The sequence below is a fragment of the Plecotus auritus genome, assembly GCF_963455305.1.
Source record: "Plecotus auritus genome assembly, chromosome: 10".
NCBI classification, from domain to species: Eukaryota; Metazoa; Chordata; class Mammalia; order Chiroptera; family Vespertilionidae; genus Plecotus; species Plecotus auritus.
Genome location: NC_137785.1, coordinates 11777802 through 11783803, shown reverse-complemented (window position 1 = coordinate 11783803; position 6002 = coordinate 11777802).

Sequence of the window (6002 nt, the reverse complement as noted above, 5' to 3'; positions counted from 1 at the left end):
CGGGCCTCTTTCTGTTCTCTGCTGCTGAGTCCGCTGCCCACCGCACGCACACACACACACACTCTTCAGTGGGATCCTTCCAGCCACAAGGACAGAAAACCCAAACCTAGACTTAACCATGAGGAAGTGTGCAGTCACCCAAAACAAGAAGGCCCGAGGTAGGGGGGCTCCAGACCCTCAGGGACCAGGGTCTCCCCTCTGGCTCCGCCGAGGTCGCGTGGATGCTGCGCTCTTGTCCCAAAGTGGCTGCAGCTGCTCCGAATGTCACACCTGTCTTCCCCGACAGCTGATGGAGGAGAGGGACAGAGGCTCCCTGCTAGTCCCCCCACCCCCACCCCGCCCATTCCTCGAGAGCTGGTGTGCCAACACAGCACCGGACATGGGGTAGATAAAGGAGCCCCTAGAAATTCCCGGGAGGCCTGTGACCGTGTAGTCCCAGATCCTGGGAAGTCACATGTGCCACACCACCCGCCCCGCCCTCCTTAGCTGAACTTGAATGACAATTAGCTGCTTCTCTTGGGAAACTGGAAGCTGGACTCATGCAATCGGGGAGACAGGCCCACAGGGGTAGCGGGTCCCACCATTCTTTAAAGGACTGGATCGTGCACATGGTGATGTGGCTCCCGCCAGAAATTTGAGGTCAGTTTTTAGGGACCTGCTCCTGGCTCCCATCTCTAAGGAGACCTGTCCAGCCCCCACCATTTGCAACTCTTCATTGGCAAGTGTCTCCCCCAAAGGACGCCAAGAGGAACAGAGGAGAGGGAGGCCCCTGGTGTCACCCCGAGCGCCCTGCACACGTGGGCGAGAAGGGAGCCCTGCCCTGGAGCAGCCCCCACCCATCCCGCCTCCTGCCTGACCTTTCATTCCAAGCTTAAAGGCCAGACTCATACCTGATGGACCCTTTCTGTTAATCTGAAAATGATTCCCTTTTGGTCTGTGTGTGCAAAGGGTTTACCATGGTTGCTCTCTCACCCTGGCCGGTGTGGCTCAGTTGGTTAGAGCACCATGTGCACAAAAGGGTTGCGGGTTCCATCCCTGGTTGGGGTGTGGAAAGGAGGCAACCAACCCATGCTTCTCTCACATCCATGTTTCTCTCCCTCTCCCTCTCTAGAATCCATGAAAAACATCTCAGCCCTGGCTGGTTTGGCTCAGTGGATAGAGTGTTGGCCTGCGGACTGGGGGGTCCCAGGTTCGATTCTGGCCAAGGGCATATGCCAGGGTTGTGGGCTCGATCCCCAATGGGGGGCGTGCAGGAGGCAGCCGATCAATGATTCTCTCTCATCATTGATGTTTCTATCTGTCTATCCCTCTCCCTTCCTCTCTGAAATCAATAAAGAAATACATTTTAAAAAAAAAGAAAAACATCTCATATCCTCGGGTTGGGGATTAAATTTTTTTTTTTTTCTAAGAGAACACCTCCCAAAACACCGTGGTTTCTTTATTTTTAATTTTTTTCAATACATTTTATTGATTTCAGAAAGGAAGGGAGAGCGAGAGAGAGATAGAAACATCAACGATGAGAGAGAATCATCGATCGGCTGCCTCCTGCACACCCCCCACTGGGGGATCAAGCCTACAACCTGGGCATGTACCCTTGACCAGAATTGAACCCGGGACCCTTCAGTCCACAAGCCGACACTCTATCCACTAAGCCAAACCAGTTAGAGCAGTGGTCGGCAAACTCATTAGTCCACAGAGCCAAATATCAACAGTACAACGATTGAAATTTCTTTTGAGAGCCAAATTTTTTAAACTTAAACTTCTTCTAACGCCACTTCTTCAAAATAGACTCGCCCAGGCGGTGGTATTTTGTGGAAGAGCCACACTCAAGGGGCCAAAGAGCCGCATGTGGCTCGAGAGCTGCAGTTTGCCGACCACGGGGTTAGGGCAAATGTGGGTATCTTTGGTGGGGACGTCAGAAGGCCTACCACATATGGTGCCTGTTCCCCCACCAGAGGGGGCAGGGAGTAGGCCGAGGTTCGTCGGTGGGTCCCCAGCATCGCCCAGCGCGGGGCCAGGTCAGGAGTAAACCTGTTAACGGAGGGAATGTGAGTCACATCCACAGTGGACGCCACAGCAAAAGCTCACGGTTCGCCCTGGGCTCCTGCTGCTCCGCTGGAACCCCCAGGGCCCTCTCCGAGCTCGTGGTGGCTTCTCCCCCGCCTGCTTCCCCAGCCCGGCTTCCATCCCACTCACTCCTGCCTCTTTTCTTCAGCCACCCGGACTGTTTTCCACACCCAGAACACCCTAGGGCTTTCCCACCTCTGAGCCCTCTCTCATGCTGTTCCCTCTGTCGCTGTTCCCCACACCAATTCCACTGGACTGACCGCTAGCTGCGTGAGGGAGGACACAGAAAGCATGTCTGGTTTCCGCGGTGTCCCCAGGACCCGGTAAATATTTGTGTCCATTTGGCTCTTTCTGGAATTCCTGGCTGTGCACTGACTGGGGCAGGGCCCTCACCTCTCACCATGATTCCTGCCCACGCCCCCCCACCCACCCCCCAGGTCTCTAGAGGGGATTGCCAGCAAGTCCTGGAATGTGCTGGCACCCGTGCTCACACGAGTAGGTGTCCAAGCTCAGACGGGGCACCTCCTAGCTGACAGGGGTGGGCAAACTTTTTGACTCGAGGGCCACAATGGGTTCTTTTTTTTTTTTTTTTTTTAATATATTTTATTGATATTTCACAGAGAGGAAGAGAGAGGGATAGAGAGCCAGAAACATCGATGAGAGAGAAACATCGATCAGCTGCCTCCTGCACATCCCCCACTGGGGATGTGCCCGCAACCAAGGCACATGCCCCCGACCGGAATCGAACCCGGAACCCCCCAGTCCGCAGGCCGACGCTCTATCCACTGAGCCAAACCGGTCTCGGCCACAATGGGTTCTTAAACTGGACCGGAGGGTACAGCTCTGAGAGTTTCCCAGGGGAACAGAGCTTCTACCCAGGATAGAAATCGCTGGGCCATGCCATACCCTCGTTTTAATCCCCACCCAAGGATATTTTCCCATTGATTTTTAGGGAGAGTGGAAGAGAGAGGGAAAGACACAGAGAGAGAAACACAACGATTGGTTGCCTCCTGCATGTGCCCTGACTAGGACCTTGGCCAGGGAGAAGCCTGCAACCAAGGTACATGCCCTTGATTAGAATTGAACCTGGGACCCTTCGGTCTGCAGGCCGACCAACACTCTACCCGCCGAGCCAAACTGGCTAGGGCAGTGGTTTGCCGCTCTGTTGACTAATGAGTTTGCCGACCACTGACCTAGACTCTCGATTCCAATAATTACAGGCTGTTCTTGTTCCTTGTGATTAAGCCCCTAGCCCAGTGGTCGGCAAACTCATTAGTCAACAGAGCAGCAAACCGCGGCTCACAAGCTGCATATGCCTCGCGAGCTGCGGTTTGCCGACTCCTGGGCTAGGGCCATACCCTCATTTTATACTTCATCAGATATTGCAAAATGATTTCTCTGGGTACACAAACTCGCTGCCAGCAATTTAATTTTTTAAATTTTTGTCGTTGTTTTGTTAATCTTTGCCCGAGGATATTTTTCCATTGATATTTAGAGAGAGTGGAAGAGAGAGGGAGAGACGGAGAGAAACACGTCGATTGGTTGCTTTGTGCACGTGCCCTGACCGGGGGCCTGGGCTGGGGAGGAGTCTGCAACTCAGATAAGTGCCCTTGACCGGAATCGAACCCGGGACCCTTTGGTCCGCAGGCCGACGCTCTATCCACTGAGCCAAATAGGCTAGGGCCTGCCAGCAATTTTAAATTGTAAGTTTTTATTTGAAATCGTTTTAAGAAGTTGTACCCGGCACCCAGCTTCCCCCAGTGACATCTGAGGTAACTATAGTACTTCCTGAAGGCGGGGAATGGATATTCCTATTATGTAACCAGTTTCAGACCTGGATCAGATGTCTTCAGCACTCAGAGCTCTAAGAAATGTTATTGAATGTGAGGATTTGAGTATCCATCACCACAATCAGTATACAGAACTGTTCCTTCCCACAAAGACACTCCCTTGTGCTACCCCTAAATAATCGCACCCTCCCCCACACCCTACCAGCGGTGGCTTGTCTGTTCTCCATCACGAACTTTGTCACTTGGAGAATGTTATATAAGTGGAAATCATACACCATGCAACCCTTTGAAATTGGCTTTTTTCATTCTACCTAATGCCCTTGAGATCCATTCAAGTTGTTGCTTGTATCAATTGTTTATTCCTTCTCGTTGCTGAGTGGTATTTCATTGTATCTGTGCACCAGTTTGCTTATCCATTGGCTGATAAGGGACACTTGGGGTGTTTCAGATTTGAGCTATTACAGATAAAGCTGCTCTAAACATTGTATACAGATTTTTGCATGAAGGATAAATACCCAGGAGCATCCATTTTTTAAAATTCTCTTTTTTCCACCCAGTTGGTGTGGCCCAGCAGTTGAATGTCGACTCAGAAATCAAGAGACCACTGCTTTGATTCCTGGTCAGGACATATGCCCCGGCTGCAGGCTCAGTCCCCAGTGGGGGGTGTGCAGGAGGCAGCCAATCGATGATGTTCCTGTCTCATCGATGTTTCTATCTCTCTATCCCTCTCCCTTCCTCTCTCTCTAAATGTGGGGCGTGGCTACAGTGTTTGGACAGGTTCAAGCTTTGGACTGATGAGAGGGCACAGTCCTCTCGTGGCCACGTGCAAGTCCCAGCTTGGAGGGCAGAGCCCTCCCAGCACAATGATAGCCAACAGCTATAGTTGTAAGCTTGAACCTATGGTCCGAACCCGTGGCCCCACCTGCCTAAGTGATATAGGCTGCAAGTAAACAAAGCTTGATCAGGTGCATGTAATTGAGTAGGATCGAAACCCACAAGAATGCTGTAAACATCTTGACCACGCCCTTACTTTGCCTCGTGGCACCTGCTATAAAATAAAGACACGGCTTGTGGGTGTTGGCACTGTCTCTCAGGAAGCAGCGTCCCACTGAGACCCAGCTTTCATTCTCTTGTCTGTCTTTTCTAAGCCTTTCAGCCGCCCCCTCTCAGGGTCACTGAACCTGGCTGAGCTGGCGCGGCCCATAAGGTGCCCTAGAGCTGAGTATGCCATGGCCGTGCCAGCTCCATCTAAAAATCAATTAAAAATATTTAAAGCCCTGACCAGTTTGGCTCAGAGGACAGAGCGTCGACCTGTGGACTGAAAGGTCCCAGGTTCGATTCCGGTCAAGGGCATGTACCTTGGTTGCGGGCACATCCCCAGTAGGAGGTGTGCAGGAGGCAGCTGATCGATGTTTCTAACTCTCCATCCCTCTCTTTTCCTCTCTGTAAAAAATCAATAAAATATATTTAAAAAATAATATTTAAAATTCTTTTTTCCTCTCCCCAACCCCCCAGGATTGATATTGTGTACTCAGTGCAATCCATTCATATTTTTAAAATATGTTTTATTGATTTTTTTATAGAGAAGAAGGGAGAGGGAGAGAGAGTTAGAAACATTGATGAGAGAGAAATATCTATCAGCTGCCTCCTGCACACCCCCTACTGGGGATGTACCCGCAACCAAGGTACATGCCCTTGACCGGAATCAAACCTGGGACCCTTGAGTCCGCAGGCCGACGCTCTATCCACTGAGCCAAACCGGCCAGGACCCATTCATATTTTTATTCAGCAGTTTGTGTGAGCTTGGAACCTGTGAGTCCCTATGGGAAACTCAGGTCTTAATTAAATGTCTACAAGGGAAGGGAAAGGGATTAATTCTCTGTGGGTGATGTTGGCCAGCTCTTTGCCAATTGACTTAGAGAATAATCATTTGTTATATTTCACCTACTAGACCCCAGAGCTGTTAATCCTCTTAGCTCTCTATTGTGACCTCTGTTTTTCAAAATAGAAAAGTGAGACTCAGGCCCAGCTGTGGTGACTCAGTGGATTGAGCATTGTCCCATGGAGGTCCCGGGCTCGATTCCCAGTCAGGCACATGCCCGGGTTGTGAGCTCAATCCCCAGTAGGGGGCGTGTAGGAGGCAGC